Source organism: Typopeltis vanoorti, chromosome 5 (assembly GCF_054136105.1).
Source record: "Typopeltis vanoorti isolate ZY-2024b chromosome 5, IOZ_Tvanoo_1.0, whole genome shotgun sequence".
Taxonomy (NCBI): Eukaryota; Metazoa; Arthropoda; class Arachnida; order Uropygi; family Thelyphonidae; genus Typopeltis; species Typopeltis vanoorti.
The window spans coordinates 110,657,823-110,676,977 of record NC_143553.1 but is presented as its reverse complement, the minus strand read 5'-3'; the positions used below and the strand labels follow the sequence as shown (position 1 = coordinate 110,676,977).

Below are 19,155 nucleotides of genomic sequence, written 5' to 3'. Positions count from 1 at the left end.
TTTAAAATTATTCTTGTATCATACTCTCATCAAATTCATTTTCTTCCGGCCTGCTGCATGGTCATATTTATATGCTTCTCTAACCGAGATAGACGAGACGGGAAACGTCTAGAATTTATTCCATCTTTATAGATATCCCACCTGCAGTGTCTATGACTCTACTGACTAATTATACTACTAATATGGATGGATCAAGAGTTAGATAAGACGGGAAGGATTAAACCAAAACCTACATGGAAGTAACTGAACTCAGACACTTTCAAGACAGACTGTCAAAGAGTAAATTAGATTTGTGTATTGATTTACCCTCTTCCACCTAAAGTAGTGACCGTTTCTTAGGGACTGCTGTGATAATCTACTCTTTTTCGGATTCTTATTACACCATCATCCCATACAAATGGAAACATTGCTCACACTCTCCTTTTATCTATCTGCATCACTGGCCCTCATTTTCACCATGTCAATTCACCGAGACAACTTATTTGATGAGGTCCAAGAGCCTACTTAAATAACAATGAGGTTCCTTGCTCACGACTGAGCGCTCATTCAGTAGTAGCAGTAGTTTTTTTTTAAATATATATATATATATATATATATACTGTATATATATATATATATATATATAAGTAAATAAAATATATTGCAAATACTTTCTGGCATATCTTCGAAAAACATGTACTGCGTGTTTCTGTAATCACTGCAAGGTCCGCCAATAAAATGACAATAACGATTTTATTATGGATTTATTTTTATTTTCTGACTCTCAACCATGAAAGCTTGCAAACTAGTAGTACATTAGGACCATGGATATGCTAAAAGCTTTTTATGGTTTCTTTAAATTTGTTTTTGTACTTTTTTTAACTAATATTTTACTTAATCCAGAAAACTTGCTGTAGAAACCAAAGATCAAATATACAACTTTTTTTCAAGCTACTTAGGGCCTTCATTATGATGGTCTCACACCGGATGATGCATCTTATCTCTATCTAAAAACATTCACAAGAATTCATGCCCAGACACACAGTGGAATTCGAACCAACAGCCTGTTGTCGGAGAGCTAGTATACTAATCTATCGTATGCTAATCACTGTTCCTTGGTAGCTGTGTTTTGTGAAGGTTGTGGATCTATCGTATATTTTAGTACTTTAGATAGGTAAGGTTGGACAGTCCAGTTTCCGTCCTTCCTCCAAATAACTTTATCAAGCCACTTCAAGTCTCCAGTAAACTGAATGTCGGCCTCATACTGAGCGATGAATTTTTTTATTCATCTAAAAACACCAAAGTTAATATCAAGAGAGAGAGAGAGAAAGAGATTACACTGATGTATATTACTTTGAAGAACATCTGATACGATAACGTTGATATTTGAATATAACTGTTTACATAGTGTTATTTGATTTGGAATTAAATGTAGCGTTGTTTTATTCAAATATAACTCAGTTAAGCGAACCAGCTGATTTTTAGACCAATTTATTTCTTGCCGCTCTAATCGCCAAATCAGGTTTTTGGGTTAAGTTATAAAGTCATCGTTATGCCGCCACACAGACTGCTTGACTGTGTCACAAAAAACCGTAAAATATTAGATTTTTTTTGTTATTGTCCTCACTGAATATTAAAAAGGAATCTGATATCAAAAAGCGACATTAAAAAGAAATGATTTGATGCATTCAGATTAAAAGAAAATAAAGAACAGTGTTTTGCATATTTTACCACGTTGCTGTTGAAATTCTGTGGGCAGACGAATCGATTAGATCAAGCATAGTCATCAGTCTTCCACTAGATAAACGACAATTTCATGAAATTTCTGGTTTCTCTGAACATGAATGAATGCAACGGATAAACAAAATTTTGCGCGATCTCTGCTCTTTCTTGAAGTAAACATCTTAATAATGGATTCAAGTAAACATCTTAATAATGGATTACTTTCCCAAGGCTTTACCGCACTCTATATTCAAGAACGTTGCATTTGAGGCGCATGTGAAATCTGTCGAAAAGAAACGCGAAACTGAGATAGATTACGATTTTCAATCGAAAGATGGTAATCATGTCTCTTGATTTGGATAGATTTCTAGTTGTCAGTGGAGGAAAAAAATCCAATGGTTTTTGCATGTTTGCTTATCGTGCGATATTCTGTACTTCATATGTGCATGGAGTGTGTTTTGTCAAAAACGTTCATGTTATTTAGATAGAATGATTTTTCCAACTTCTGTCTGGACTGTGCTAAACCTTACTGTCAGCTTCTGCTAGGACTTACTAGGTAAGATTATTCAATTTTAAGAGGGGGGAGGTGAGTTTATAGATCATTGTAGCACCAATTAAGGAGGAAAGTGTCTTTCTAGTCATTTTAACCGTAACTATGACCGTGGCAACCATGGGAAGTTGCTTGTTGGATTATGTTCTTTAAAATTAAGTTTTAACATTGATCATAAGGTACAATTCATATTTTATAACTTGTAATGAATGTTACTGACGTATGTTTGTGAGTCTTTATAATATCTTTACAAAATAGCTATCAGTTAGTAGCAGATGCGTAGCTAGGGAGGGGCGGAGGGAAGCGATCCGCCCAGGGCGACACTTTGAACTTTTTTAAACTTTTGCAGTTAATTCTAAAATACAGTCTCGAGAACTCATTCCCAAATATTGTAATACTACTGCGAATTTTCCTCACAATTGCTGTAAGTGTTGCTAACTGTGAGAGGAGTTTTTCTAAATAAAATGGATTAAGAATTACCTACATTACTATGAAATAGACTTCACCAATGTCATCGCCGATTTTGCTAACAGAAAAGCAAGAAAAATAACATTTTAGAATGTTGAAATTAAAGTGTTTCAAAAATAAACGTAGTGTTTTAATTTATTGCCCTATACGTCGTTTTGACTTTTTGTAGTATTTTTGGTGTGTATTGTGAAGGACGACAAACTCAGGGACCGCCCCGGGCGGCAAAAGCTCTAGTGACACCACTGGTTAACAGGCTTTATTCGAGTAACACACACATGCGAGCACGTAAACACCACTTCTGCATACAGTGCAATTGGAAGAAAGTGTTCTTTAGTTGAAAAATAAATTAACATTCCAGAGGACTCTTCCACCAAAAATAAGTTAATCAGTCTCATGAAACGATGACAGGAAAACTCAAATTTCCCTCTCAAGCTCAACTCTAGTTTCCGTTTGGTTACTTTGCATGGTATTATAGTTCGCCCACCGATTTGAGGTTCCTCGACACTTCTGCGCATCTCAGAAAAAGAAGAATCCATTCCGATAATAGGGTAATCAGTCCGTATAGTGGGATGAGTTGTTTATTATTACCGGTCGGAAAATTAACTTCTCTTTTATGATTATTGTAGTTAACTATGTTGCTTGTATAACAGTTGGAAAATTTTACCTATAAAGCACGTGATTTCGCGTGTTGGCAACCAATTCGGACGTCCTTCATTTTTTTCTCCCCTTCAGCATGAATCGACTATTCTTGGAAAGACGCGAAGCAGGGACCTGGAAACGGTGGGCGAACTATACCTGACAGGAATACTCTCAATCACTGATTTTCCTGCTAAGTTTGCATAAAAGTTTATATAAATTTGTTTATCAATTAACGTGTCGTTTACTAAGTTTTTAACATACTGAGGGTTTAACGCACAGGCTAGGATTAGTCAATGCCCGAGCTAATATTAATCCATTGATTGGCCTCTTGAAGTTTCAGACAGCTTACTTGATGTAACTATAATACGCGTCATTTCAAAAATTCTGCACACCGCGCGCATGCGTTGTAGTGGAATAATTTAAGTGTTTTCACAATTACGTCAACTGACAGTCAGAGACTCTTAGCAACGTAGACAGGGTAATTTCAAAATTTCAAACAGTCTTACCCTTATGTTTTTATAGCTCCAAGTGTTAATATCTTTTGTTTACATTTCGAACTACAATATGGAAGAAATTGTAGAAGCCTGCTTACCCTACATAGTGTAAGCATCTTCGGACAACGCCCTTCCCATTTTTACAGGAGATCCACTTTCGTTAATCCTAATTTTCGTCGAAGGAGCATACAAGTTGTAGATGAAGTAGCCATTTAATTTATTACAGTGAAAGATTGATTAGTTAAAAAGCTTTCTTAAACTCACCGATGAAAACTAATTAATAGTTAAATTACTGTATGGAGTAGATTAGTTTTGTTTCATACTACCGTGCTGTTCAACTCCTAACATCGACTTCCGCTTAATTTTTAAAACAAACTTAATTTCCTCTATAAAATTGACCAATCCCTCCAGTTATTCACTACATTATATTTTCTATACTTTCAAGCGCGGGTTTCAAGTAAACACAGGTAGCAACAATTAGCATTGCAATGGTAGGACTTATAACTTAATAATTTATACAGTCATAATTTATCGCTATATTTAGTAATGAGCATTAAACCAACACAACAGGTGAGTCGTGTGCCATACAATTTTAAAGCTAATTGCGCCATACGTCATAACAAATATGTAGCAGACAAAACATCAACATTGTAGACACACAAAAAAATAACATTTACAAGTTTATTTATTAATTTCATTCATTAATAGAATTTCCTTCGTCAGTAGTTATTTACGCTATGAAATTGAATTTAATTTTAGTCCAGAACAGCTTGACAAATATGTGTATACAAATATTAATCGCGAGTATATTAACTATACAAATCTGAATGATTAACCACCTTACCGGCCGTTATGGATCAAATACGCATCCGCATACGCTTCGTATCCATCATATATTTCATTGTTGTAACAATGGTATTATAATTTTAATAAGCACTTCGCATCCATGATAACGTGAACGTCTATAGACGTCTTGGCCGGTAGCGTGGTTTTAATATACTTGCAATATTTTAATTTCGAAGTACAATTTATTAATAAATAAATTTAATAAAAATGGCTGCATAAGTAATGAAAATTAGTTTATATGTATATCTTTCGCCCGAATCTTTACATATAACCTATATTTAATTTTATATTTCATATTTAATTTTGTAATTATTTATTGTAAAAATTAAGGAGCCATATTTTATGCTGATATCTTGCTACTTTACTATAATTTAATCTCATCTCATCTTCCTTTTACCCTCTTTTACCTTGCGGTGTCGAGGGTTTATTAATCATCAGACCTCAAACCGCTCACAGGATAAGGTGGGCAGCCCTACTCCCCGGTGTATCCCATGTCTGTAGTGTTGAGTTCTCAAGGCCGGTTTGCTTGCTTTGCGGGATGCAAAACCCCAGGATAAACTGGGGAAAAAAACCTATTGTCCACACCCAAGACCGGCTAACTTGGCCATGGCTGAGAAAGATCCTTCAGCTCCTCCTCACGTCACATACAGGAATCGAACCTAAGACACTCCTTCCCCAGGTATATGGTTGCGAAGAGCACACCCACTAGGCTACCGCGCGGACTATAATTTAATATAAAAATAATTTTATTTATTTATTTATTATTTATTTATTTATTTATTTATTTATTTATTTATTTATTTTATTTTATTTTATTTTTTTTTTTTTTTGATCACCTAAACATTTTTTACAAACTTGGAAATATGGTTTCTTTATTCCCAGCTTCTTTATTTACTTTAATTATACTTAAATTTATTTATTTATTTTTAGTCAAATTTATAAATAATTATTATTTTATAAAATGCTGAATAAAATGAACTGAAAATAAGAGAAAAAAAAAAGCGTTTATGCAAAAATGCTTACTTGGTTTCCATAATTTTTTTTTTTTTTTTTGAGAAAAGATTTTTTTTTTTCTCTTGAAATTACCGGGGGTGGTTTTTCTTATGTTCCGAGCAGTTTCTTGTGCATTCATACCATCTCTTTTATCCTTCTCTTCACTCATTTCATGACCATTCTCAGCGAAATACTCTAAATGGGAGTTCAAAAAATAAATCTTTAATCTCATAATACAAACTGATATTTTAAAGTTTTGGAGACATATTTTGAAGTATGCATTTAAAATAAGAATCCTAATTTTCTCAAAAAAAAAAATGTTGCAACTTATTCGGAAATTAAAAGTTTCTATTACTGTCGTGCTCACGTTTCCTTCGAATCATTCCTCTGCATGCAGTTTTCGCATGTCTGAGCCCAGAGATTATTTCTTATAAGTGTTAATGATACTTAAAACCTTCTTATGCAATGACATTGTAATCTACATCCTAGGAAGAAACTAAAACAGCATCAATATCGCATGTTACGATTGTAAGGGATTGCCTTACTTGAAGTTGTTGTTTTTTTGACATTATTTTAGAATAATCAAAATTATATATTTTGAATCCATCAAGAAAATGAAAATTAGTGAAATGATCCATAGGCAGTAAAAGAAATAGGACTTCAGAAACTTCTTTTTTTTTTATAATTAAATTAGATTAATATTGGGTGATTCTAAATACTAAATGAATCATAGAGCTATACGATCACATTTATTGCTAAACGATTAGCATATTTCAGATTTTATTGCTACTTATATAACTATTTAGCAACTAATTACACATAACGTGGCCCATTAATAGATATTTGCCACATAACTTTTTTTATTATCATTATAATGATCAATTACTTTAGCGTTGGTTCTATATATAATCCAGCGATTTACATAAAGTGGTATATTTCACGTTCATGAAGAGAATCGGATAATCCCTATGGATCTGTAGTCTTCAAAGTGCCAGGTAATTTATATAATTAACTAAGAATGTACTCGTTTATGTTTTTAAGTCGTATTCTGTAAGCTTATGATGCAGATAACGAAGCATAGTTGACTTTTAGAAAGCGTGATTATAATCCACAATATTGTAAAGGTCGAGTTTATTTCGGATGCGATCGAAATGAGCAGAATGAATCTGTTCCAATCTCTCGCTAAGAAAAAAAAAATAAAAATATTAGTTTTAAATATCGCATAAAATGTGTATTGTAAGTATTTATTTATCTAAAGAGATTTTTTAATTTTTGGAAAGAATTAAAATTTTATTTTCAACGTACATTTAAATTTATAATGAAATGATATTATTTTCTAGAATTTGTTTGTTTTAAATACTATCATTATTATAAAATACAACTAATTGTATTGAAGTCGTCATAATTTATAGCGTTATAAGTGATTTTTTTTTTAAATTACAGTGTTGTACTTATCTTTGAGTTCCACGTTTGCGTTCTTAAGGGAATGATACTGTATAAATAGTGGCTTTTATATGCTTAGGAATATAAAGTGGACGCATATATGGCCTTTATAACTTCAGTCAGTGTGTATGTAAATTGGGGATGGAATTTTCATGGCCTTCTTCCATTTTTTAAAATATTTTTTTTTTTAAATAATTATCATAGTAAGTATTTTATTTATATACAGCGTATCAATAAATGAATACGCTTCATGTATTAAGATAACAAAGAAAATTAATGTCAAAATTAACGCATCAGAAAAATAGTAATCGTTAGACTATTCAGCATGAATTTGTCATTAAATCATTTAAAAATATTTCCACTTTAGTCACGTCTTACCGAACTAAAGTTCTCAAATTTCAGGTTCTTAAAAAAACACAGAGTATCAGGATTGATCGGATGTCTTTTGAGAAAGAGGGCACAGTGTGCGCACGAACTGTTACCATTCCAACCACAACTTCTACAAAGATTTATGCAATGTCGAAACGCAAACAATCTCAATTTCCGTTAATACTATTTAGTACGTAGAGATTCTTCTTTTACACATTTATCCATTAATTGCCTTTATTATAAAACATCAGTGGTAATAAATCATACATTTTCATTTTGGGATCGAGAATCGTTTATTGATATAAACAAAGGAATATCCGTTTACTGAAACATGTTTTGTGTTCGAAAAGAACGAGGATAATAGCAATCCAGAAAATAAAATCAGACACAGATGTTGTTCTTTTGGTAACTTTCTTAAATATGACTATTGGTAAATGGCATCATTTACTATTTTCTACATTTTCACGAAATGAAGACAAAAGATTAAAATAAAAGACAGGAGAATTTCCGATGACGTTATTTTTAATTTTAGCTTCTCATTTCCAGTAGACTAAATAAATAACAACAAAATTAACATTGCAGCTTACAGAACAATTCCAATTATTTTTCTTTAATTCGAATTCGAGCTGTTGATTATTTTTATGTGATTTTTTGATATACCTGAAGCACTAAATTTTATGATTAGTCAAAATATTTGAATAATATGCAGTCAGTCTCAACTGTACAAGACTTTACTAACTGACTGTCCAAAATTCTGTCTCCTTGAAATCGAAGAAGAAACCAAATCCTTTGCCACTACATACCCTAACGCACCCAAATTCCCTCTCATACTACTGCTGACCGGAGTCACACAATCTTTGTTTCTATTCTGGGTTGGTAACCACACGTTTTCATTTGAACTTACGATGCATCAGTTGTTGGAAAAGAGCCTAATGAACCACAATCTGCACTTTCTAGTTTCCAGACATCTGTTATGGTAGAAGATACTTAAACTGGATAGAAGTGTTTGGATACACTGAATGTTTTCAACAACATTGCATTCATAGATTAACAAGATAAGGCTTAGTTGTTAAATTAAAAAGTATAAAACGAGATCAGAAAAAAACCTTTTCCCTTTTATGAATTACAAATAACATAAACTTAACCTTGCTTAAATTTTTGTGCTAAATGATAAGTGAGAACTAATCACAAAGGACTGTGATGTTGAAATGGTCAGTACAATAAGACGAAACATAAACTATGTTTCAAAAATAAAATAATTTAATAGCAAGGTATATTTAGCTAAGCTGAACGAATAAATAATAATGAAGGTTTCATCTTTTATGACTCATACTATAGCTAGTAGGCCTAACTGCAATAGTTACGGCTTTAACGTATTCCTTCGAATTTGTAACTATAACTACTAAACAATTAATTTTACTTTCCCGTGAAATTATGAATGCTTTCCAGTATCACGAGGAAGCTTTTTTTTATGAAATGATTCAATATTTTTTCTGTCTACACGGACTACAATAATAATGGAATCCTCCTACTAGAAATGGAAATAACCTAGAAAGGTGATATACATATAAAACTAGTGTCTGAAATAAGGTCGACCTAAAGAAGAACTAGCCTTTGCAGATTTAATAAAGAATTATAAGACAGTTTTATGATATGGAAAAGACAGCCTACATTCTATTAGACATTAGCTACCTTTGAATTTTGAGGCTTCAAATAAACAAATTCCTTCAAATTACTTTACCAAAACTGGCAAAATGGGCCCTAGTACTGACGATTGTTACTTAAGGTAGGCTACATCTGGATTGAGTAACAGGAAACAAATGCAGAGAAAGCATGATATTACTTTTGAATGTAGTAAATTGCTATGTATCATTGCTACGTAAAATTGCTCAAAATGTACACCAAGTATCTATGAGAAATATCTTATGTATGTATTTTCATGTCACTCAACAATCTTTGATCGAATTCTGATAATTAGTGCCTGCTAAATGTACCTAAAAGAAAATATAAACACAATTAACTATTAATTGAAACATTACCTCCCACACAAACTCATGAAGAACTGTTATTTCTATACTGAGATAAAAGTTCCTATTAATATATCAAAAATAAAAAGGACAGTGTTGTTTTAAGTGATCCTTATTACCTGAATTCTCTTTTCTTACTTCATCATCATCATTATCATCAAATTCCTGATATATATACCCTCAAGGGATGTACAGGATATGATAGCACTACATGAAAAATTTGCATCATTACTAACTTTCTATCTACAATTTTCTTCCAAATCACTCTGTTACCTATCAAGACCCCAACATTATCAGATCCTATATTTCTATCTTTTAAGGCACTATTTACCGTATCTATCCACTTATGTCTTGGTCTTCCTCTGGGTCTTTTTCCTGCCAACTTGGCAGAGAACACTTGTTTTGCTAATGTTTCATCTCCTATTCTGTTTAAGTGACCATACCATCTGAGATTAGCTCTGCTAACGCATCCCTGGATGCTAACAATGTCAAGTTCTTTCCTAATATCCTCGTTTTTAATATGATATTGCCATTCATGCCATCTTTTCATGCCCCTAATCTTTCTCAGGACTCTCATATCTGTGGTCTCTAGTCTTTTTGTCAAGTGTTTTACTTCTGACCCAACTCTCAGAACCATAAGTTAAAATTGGTTTGAACTTTCTTGTGTGCAGCTAATTTAGTGTTTTGACTAATTTCTCTCTTACATTTCTTACTTTAATCAGTAAATTAAATTATTAAATGAAATACCTGAGTACAATGAATTATGGTATTTAATTGCTGTTTTGACCCTTTATACATTCAGCGACAACACCGCACAAAAAAAAAAAATCCTAAAGATATGTTTAATTGTAAAAATCAAACTTTGGAAATTTTATTTACAAGAGGTAAAGAATAGTAACTCCTGCTGACTTCACTATTTCACGATTCAACTAAAGAATAGTGTTGGAGGAATTTGGAGTCCTTAATTTCATAATTTTGTTACAGATGGATAAAGGAATAGCAGAACTCGTACATTAGAGTTTCCTGAATTGCAAACTCTGAAAATCTTGTTTTAAGTATGATTTATGCAAGTTAGATATTATTTTGTTCCAGTTGTTATTTCCACAAGAATAATTATAGTGCAATAGAAAGGACATTAAGAAACGTATACGTCAATGTATTGTCTGCGAGTTCCTAGTGTTCCCAAATAGCCTTGACATCTTCCTATAAGATCATTTAATGCAGTGTAGCTCAAATTCCTAGAAAATGTTTTACCACGCATCTCTGAGAATTTTGATTCATATCTTTGTTTCAAATAAGTGCATCATTCTTCTAACTGTGCCAAGAAAATATTATGAGATTTAATCCATACTTATTCACTAAACCAATAATAAACGCATTGAGGAGATGGAACTTGTTTATACAGTATTTTTCTCGAACTCTTTGAAAGAAAAGGCTATTCCAGGAACAGAACACATGAAATGACAGAAGGAGGGTAGAAAGGAAATCAGGTTTGATAATTCTTAAGGTGGACTGTAAAGAGATGTTAGGCAGTTGCCCTGGTGTATTAACAGTCTTAGTGAAGGAATGATGGGTCTCATTATGGTGCAGTATCTCTCACGGAAGTGCCTGCAGGAGAATATAAAGCTGACAATGACTAGCTGTGAGAACGAACAGAATGAGTCGGAGAGAGAGATCATCTCTCAGTCGAATAGTCATCCTCTGGACAATATCAAAACGTTTTAGGGAGGTCTTTGCTAAACAATTCAAAACCATTCATTCCATTCGAACGCTTGTCAGTTCGAGACGTGTTGAGTTCCCTGATTAGAAGTTTTAGTCAATTCAATGCAGCCAGCTTTTTGATTCCTCTACTACACCTAACCCTTAGATAGGTGTAGTAGAGTAAGTAGTTTATGTCTATAGATATACATGTATTCAAGGAGACAGCTTGCCTGTTTGTGGGACGAAAAACCTGAGTTTCCGGGAGGAAAAACTCTTCCACATGCGTATGAGACCGGTTAACTCACCTTCATTTGAAAAGACTCTTAATAATGGTTCTTGGCGTTCTAGATTGGACTGTCCCAAAGACGAGAACGATATTCTAAGGTTGAGCGGATTTGACATTTGTGCAAAGTAGTAGCAAAGTGGCCGACAAGCAGCGTCTTGAGAGGAAAAAGTTGATACATTAGAGGCCCAGGAGAGAATAGGTGGGATATCGTTATGTCAGGAAAATCTAACGGACAATATCAGTCCAAGAAGAGAAATCTGATCCTGTATGGTGATTTGTATGTTACTAAGGGTATAGAAAAATATGTGATTCATTTTGAAAAAATAACAGGACTGTATTTTGAGTAGCATTAAAAGTTACTAGGTTATTCCTATCCTATGAAAGAGGCAGCAGGAATGTTAAGACGCTTGTGTAAGAGCTTAAATAAAAGTTTTAAATAGTTAACGTTAGCTTGCAGTCCGCTTATTTGTTAATTTATAAACTCCCCTAAATATACCTACAAATGCTTTTAAAGTATGTTTTGAAAATTAAACAATAATTAATGGACTCAATCCAGTACACCCACGCAATGACGTAGGTGAGTTAATCAATTAATGTTAATTGAAATACATTTTAACCAACAACTAATTATGAAGTACGTATTTTAAAATATATTTGACTTGAAAGGTCTGTTCGAATCCTTTCTAGAATGTGAAGAAGAACATTTAAGGGCTTCCCAAATGACTGTTTTATATGATTGCATAGTTTTCCAACTGTAGAAGCTCCAGTGTTTCCCTCACAGAAGAGACAAACATGCTGAAGAACACTCATTTTATTAAATATAGTGCACTCTCGACTTAGCTGTCTCTTCTTGATCTTAACCATCCAAGTTTGAATCATTTTTTTATCATTCTAACAATCCCAGTTAGATATAAATTTATTAAATCATTGAAGACTCCACACTATTTTCTGTAATCCTATCATTAATATTATTGAATGTCGATTTCTTCAACGTTCAAAAAGTGTTGAGGTGAGTGTTGCGCACCAACGTTCCTGGATATTATTTGGCTGTTGGGATGTCTGTGTGTAATAATCTCCGCCTTAGGTGGATATTAATCAACCAAATTTAGGCGAATATTTTCAACATCGAAGTTTAACAGATGCACGATGTTTACCATGTCCTTTAGATTATGTATGATATTATTTTCTTTTGTAAGAAAAATTCCTTTAAAGTTAGCATTTTCTGGTTGTATGCAAAAATAAAAATTAACCATTTTTAAAGTAAGTTCAGATTTCAGGCATTCTCACAAAGATTATACATTGTATTTATTTATTTTCTTATTATTATTATTTATTTATTTCATTTATATCACACCCATGGAGATGGGTTTTAACCAAAGTCTGTTTAATGTTCAGTTAGGTTTATTGTTATTTTTATTATCTTACATTATATATTATCTGATGAAACATTACTGTACACCTGCTCATCCCAACTTTCACTCTAATCTGGAAGGTATTAATATGATGTTGGCCTCTTCTTTGCTGCTATAACAGCCTTCAATTTTATCGGAAGGCTTTCCACTAGATGTTAGTATGTTGCTTTGGTAATTCCCTTCCATTATTACAAAAAAGAATTAATGAGTTCGGTCACTGATATAGGGAGATTCGGCTTGGCTAGCAGTCAGCGTTCCAGTTCATCCCGCAGTGTTTTGTAGGATGGAGATCAGGGATTGTGCTGGCCATTAATAAACCCAACAGTAATAAGTTCTTCAACACCATTTCATTAAACCATTTCGGAATAGACCTCGCTTTGTGGACGGGGAAACTGTCGTTAACCACGAAAGAACCTTCACCGAACTGTTGCCATAAAGTTGGCTGGTTGGAATCACAAAATTGTCTAGAAAATCAATAGACGGGTCGTGTTAAGATTCGCCCGTCACTGGAATTAGGGGACCTAACCCAAAAGGTGAAAAACAGCCCCAGACCACGACATCTCCTACATCAAACTTCACAATTGTCAGAGCACATTCAGGCAAGTGACGTTCATGGCCTTGTGATGTTATTTGCCTTACTAGGTCAATCGGTCAACCAAAACCTAGACTTCTCCATCGGACTGACAGATGGTGAAGAACAATTCATTATTCCAGAAAAGGATTTCCACTGCTCTAAAGTCCAATGGCGGCGAGCTTTACGCCACTTCGATTGACACTTGCCGTTGCCCTTGATGTTAGACCGGTGTTCGGCTGCGCAGTATGGAAACCCATTCTCTTCAGCTCCCGACGAACAATTGTGGTGCTGGTGTTACCTGAAGAAGCATTTCGGAACTCGGGTAGCAAGTGTTTCAACGAAGGACAGGCGATGTTTTCCAGTCAAGTGCTTCAGTACTCGGCGGACTGGCTCTGTGATTTTATTTGCCCTACTAGGTCGCGATTGTGGCAACCTATGATAGCGATAAAAAGAGTTCATACTGAACTCTTCATATATAACATATAGTAATAGTAAAATAAGCTGTTTATGTATGAAGACTGTAAGAGTTTATGCCTCTTTTTATACCAGTATGAGTTGTGATGTATATAGCCATATCCACTACAACGAAGCAATGTTCGGTTAATTTCATCAGATAGTATAGGTATAATACAAAATGTGTTTAAACCAATTTTTTTTTATAAAATAAAACACTCGATCAAAAACTAAAGACAAGAGATTGAGGGGAAAATAGGGGATTGATCAGGTCGAATCAGTGGAAAAATCGTATCCATAATGAAGATATTATGAAGGTGATATGGTTACGTAATTAAACAGAATGGGAAAGAAAATGTTACGAAAACAGGGATTTAACACAATAACAGGTAAAAGGTCCAAGACGACCAAGAGCTGAGCAGATTGATGCTGCTAGTAATCCTTTACAAGACCAAAGATCAATTTAGAAGAAAATGTTGATAAGAAGCTCGTGATAGTGCAAACTTAATCATGTAATAACGTCATAATGTATTATGTACGTCTCTAGAAGGTGCATATCAAGAATTTCATGATAATAATAATAATACACTGCTTAACAAAATATTTAGAAAATGAAGGTGTAACTCGTACAATTTGCTATGAAGCAAGAGAGTTGGCATTGCAATAGAATGAAATGAGAAGACAGCAAGAAACGTCAGACAGATATAAGGGACATTACATAGTGGTGCATAAGATTTACCATAGAGATCATATTACAGATGTCGACGCAGTCTGCTAGAAAAAATTTGATCACATAAAATCAGTATGATCCCCTCTAATGGAGGGTGTTACCACATTCCTCGTTCTCTTCAAATCAAAGAATATTTAGAATCTCTTTGTAGAATAAAACGGGACTCATCAGAGAACAGAACTGTACTCCATTTATTAAACCTCCAAGTTGCATATTTAAGGCACCAGTTTTGACGAGCTCTGCGATAGTTTGTGGTTAATGGGATAGAGACTTCCTTGCGTAGAGCCCATATGAAATGAACCTTCTTAGCGCAGTCCGAGTGGAAATGTTCTCACCTATGGATGCAGAAACCTGAAGATACGGTGTCTGGTCATCGAATGGTTCCATCTTGCTACTAGCTGTAACAGTCTGTTCTGGTAGAAGTAGCCCTCGTATGATTTTGTCCACTTCTTCTTGTAATGGTTTCTCTCCCCTGAAACTGTGTCCATAGCGACCCTTTGTAATACAAAAAGTCTGCGACTACCAAGTTTGAAGCCGTCTAACGGCCTACTATGGAAGTCGTCATCTATTCTATGATTTTCAATCGTGAAAGTACTGGCGACACGGCTAACCCAAGGATCAAGCCTAAAATGGAATGAAGAGAAGTGGTCGCAGCCCATGTTTTTACAGGCATCAGTAATTTACATTATGTGCAAATGTTGAGTGATAAATCAATTTGAATAAATGAATTCCCTGAATCGAATATGTACAGGATATGAAATTTTAAAGGAAATAAAATAACAATAGATGAGTAGTTGCATCTGGAAATAATCGAGTTTAGTAACAGTACGTGAAATATTCAAAGTAATTGTCTTTTATGAACAGCTAAATAGATTATGTTTAAAGAAATATCCTGGAATAACAATCAGTCTTAGAGGCGTAAATGTGGTCTTAAGACAGTCTGTCAGAAACATTCAGTGGTCAGGATGTCTATTTGCGTATCGCCATCCTCTGAGATGGCTTGTATGGACAAACAGAGCCTCTAATGTGTGTGTGTGTGTGTGTGTGTGTGTGTGTGTGTGTGTGTGTGTGTGTGTGTGTGTGTGTGTGTGTGTGTGTGTGTGTGTGTGTGTGTGTGTGTGTGTGTGTGTGTGTGTGTGGCAATTGGCCGAAGTATTTAATGACGGCTGTTTCCGACCCATATCTCACCGCAATATGCGCGAGAGGAATTGAAGGGGATCGGTATTGGCAGTCGCATGCCTATACGTAAAATAAAAGTGTCTAATTCAGTGGTCAGGATGTCTATTTACGTATCAATATGATCTTCTACTCTTAAAAAGAATTGCTGAGATTCAGAAAGCTGAAAAAAATAAAGAACTTAGAAAATCTGTATTAGTTTTAATTATTTGTTAAGAAGACCCAAATTATATTACTCTGCAGGAGCCAGATGGTGGAGTATTTAGCACATTTTGTTAATTATGAAAAGACCCAGTTGTATATATATGTAATATTGCTCTCTATCTTCTTAAGTGAGTGCTAAAGTGTGAATATTCAGTTTGGTTAATTCTGCAAAGAGTAATCCGTTTGATGTAGTTTACATAAACTTCCCTCAGTCAGCGTATGTAACTTCTGAACCCGAATTCAAACTTCAGAATGTTTGAAATTCTGTTTCCTTCTCTTTTTGAAAAACAAAGACCTTTTCTGCGAAAATAGAAACTAGAATGCTGCAGAATGAAGATATATGTTGTAAATAGTCAGACTTTCAGGAGGAAATGTATGATTCAATTATGCAAATTGTTTCGAAATAACAGTTGCACGCACTTTTCTGTGAATGTTATGCATATGCATTTCTATACAAGCAGATGCAGTCATCTAGATATTGCATAATAGCTCTGTCTAATTTTCCAGGCAACTGCATAAATGAAAGTTCTGTTAAATACTAACATTAGAAAATTTAACAAGTAGGAAAACATAAATGATAATCAATCTTAGATGTTCATTTCGAAGTTTAAATGACACAGCGACAGTCTGCAGGTGACATTTCACGAAAACTGAAATATATTACTACAAGTGTACTAGTTTGTTTAATGAAACCCTTAGTGTAATTAGCAGAATGGCCTTTTAACTTGCTATAATCTAAATGCGAATTTCATTTTAGAACCAGTGAACTATAAAACACTCAAACTGGAAATTTTTCAAGGTAGCAATTATACTCTACCTTCCTCTCTTTGTTATCTCTCTCTCTCTCTCTCTCTCTCTCTCTCTCTCTCTCGCTCTCTTTGGGCATGACTCAGTTTATTGGTAAAGTTGGTATTTGCAACTCTTTTACGAAATAAAACACAACACTCTAAGACTAAACGTAATAGTCCCAAAGGCGGTAGGAATGTTTCCATAGCAACGCATGATTAAAGGCTCCATAACAGGACACCATTAACATATTAGTTTCCGCTGCGGTATTTCAGCCATAAGGACTAAATACCATTTTACTGTAGAGCAAACTTTCTGTACAAGGGGCAAAAAATGAAATTCGCAATAATATTTCGTTTTGTGTTTTTCATGATAGATGGTAAGAAATATATCCATTCACACATTAAAGATGTCTTTTGTAAAAGCAAAAATACAGTGTATCATTTCATATCGCAAAATAATACGTGTTTGTTTCATAATAACCTTGACCTAGTTTTACTGCATAAAATCAACAGTTTAATGTAGCAAATATGGTTATAGAAATATGAATATTATCTCGGAAACATAATTACAGAAAGGAAATATAATTTCCAAATAATTTCTTTTCCAATAGCTAATAAAATATCATATCAATTGAAAACCCATGGGACACGTCTGCAAATAATGATAATAATAATAATGATATTAAAAATAAAAATGAAAAGTCCTAGTATATCGAACTCCTTCACGAAAGAAAAGGGTTGAATAGATGTGAGTGTTTGCATCGCATGTTTCCTAATATGACCACAAGAGGGCATCACATTACAAGTAATTACAGTTATACGCTAGAAACATGGCTGTATACGTAGATATGCATAATAACATGTCATTCAATTTCTTCATATTAAACATACCTCACTACAGAAATTCTTAGATATTATTATATGATCGATGCAAAACGAGGTCCTACATCTTATTAAGGTGGGCGCAGTGGTTATTTGTTTCTCATACTATGATGTTTGTTAACTTCTTTCCAAACAGCATATGAGTGGAATGGGCCCAACCTCAGTCATAACCATCGTGATATAGAAACGGTTTTGTGCACTGCCTGTAAAGCCACTCGCTGCTCTTCAAAAAAACTGTGAGCAGCTGTCTTGCTTTGCAACCAGTGATTTCAGTCTCTTTTTGTCAAGTGAACATACGTCTGGGTGTAAGCCCCTTTCATTCGATGACGATGTGCAGAATACTCTCGTCACGTACAGATTTCTTATACGCCTCAGGACTACTATAGAACAAATTCATAATCTTGGTGACTATGTCACCACTTCACATAATCACCATTATTTATGATGACATTAGTTGATTTACGTGTAACCGTTATTTTTTTAAAAAAGTCATTTTAAAAATGTCATTAAAACATGATACCCTATTTAGTTGTCAACAGTTAGTTGGAAAAAATCGAAATACATTGAAATGTTAAATAGGAAGCGTTAACAGTTTCTTTATTTCTTTATTTATATTTCTTTATATATTTATATATATTTATATTTCTTTATATTTATATATTTATATATTTAAGTTCTTAAAGTTCTTAAAAGAACTGGGCGATGGACTGAGTCCTTGACTCTTCATCCCGTCATCTGAATGAAGAAAATCTGTGTGGATGGAGTGTTATTGAGCTAAAAAGCTCGAGTCATGGCTGGGTAACGGCAATAGCCGGGCCTCAGTTAATACTTCATTGGCTACAGCATTGCCATTTGTTACCCTGGAAGTCCTAAAAAGGACCATCACATATATAGATATATATCTATATATATATATATCTATATATATTTAAAAAAAAAAAAAAAAGTTCTTAAAAGAACTGGGCGATGGACTGAGTCCTTGACTCTTTATCCCGTCATCTGAATGAAGATAATCTGTCCGAGTGGATGGAGTGTTATTGAGCTAAAAAGCTCTAGTCATGGCTGGGTAACGGCAATAGCCAAGCCTCAATTAAAACTTCATTGGCTACAGCATTGCCATTTGTTACCCTGGAAGTCCTAAAAAGGACCATCACATATAGATATATATATATATCTATATATATAGATATATATATAGATATATATATAAAATATATATAGATATATATATAGATATATATATAAAATATATATAGATATATATATATAGATATATATCTATATATATATATCTATATATATATAGATATAGATATATATATATAGATATATATCTATATATATATATATATATAGATATATATCTATATATATATATCTATATCTATATATATATAGATATATATATATAGATATATC

General features: G+C 33.5%; 1 protein-coding gene across 1 annotated transcript in view; it reads right to left on the bottom strand.

Moving 5' to 3' along the window:
- The window catches only part of LOC150106720 (uncharacterized), a 129,685-nt gene that overhangs the window by 87,729 nt on the left and 22,801 nt on the right, over nucleotides 1-19,155 (bottom strand). The gene's annotated exons all lie outside the window — the stretch shown is intronic.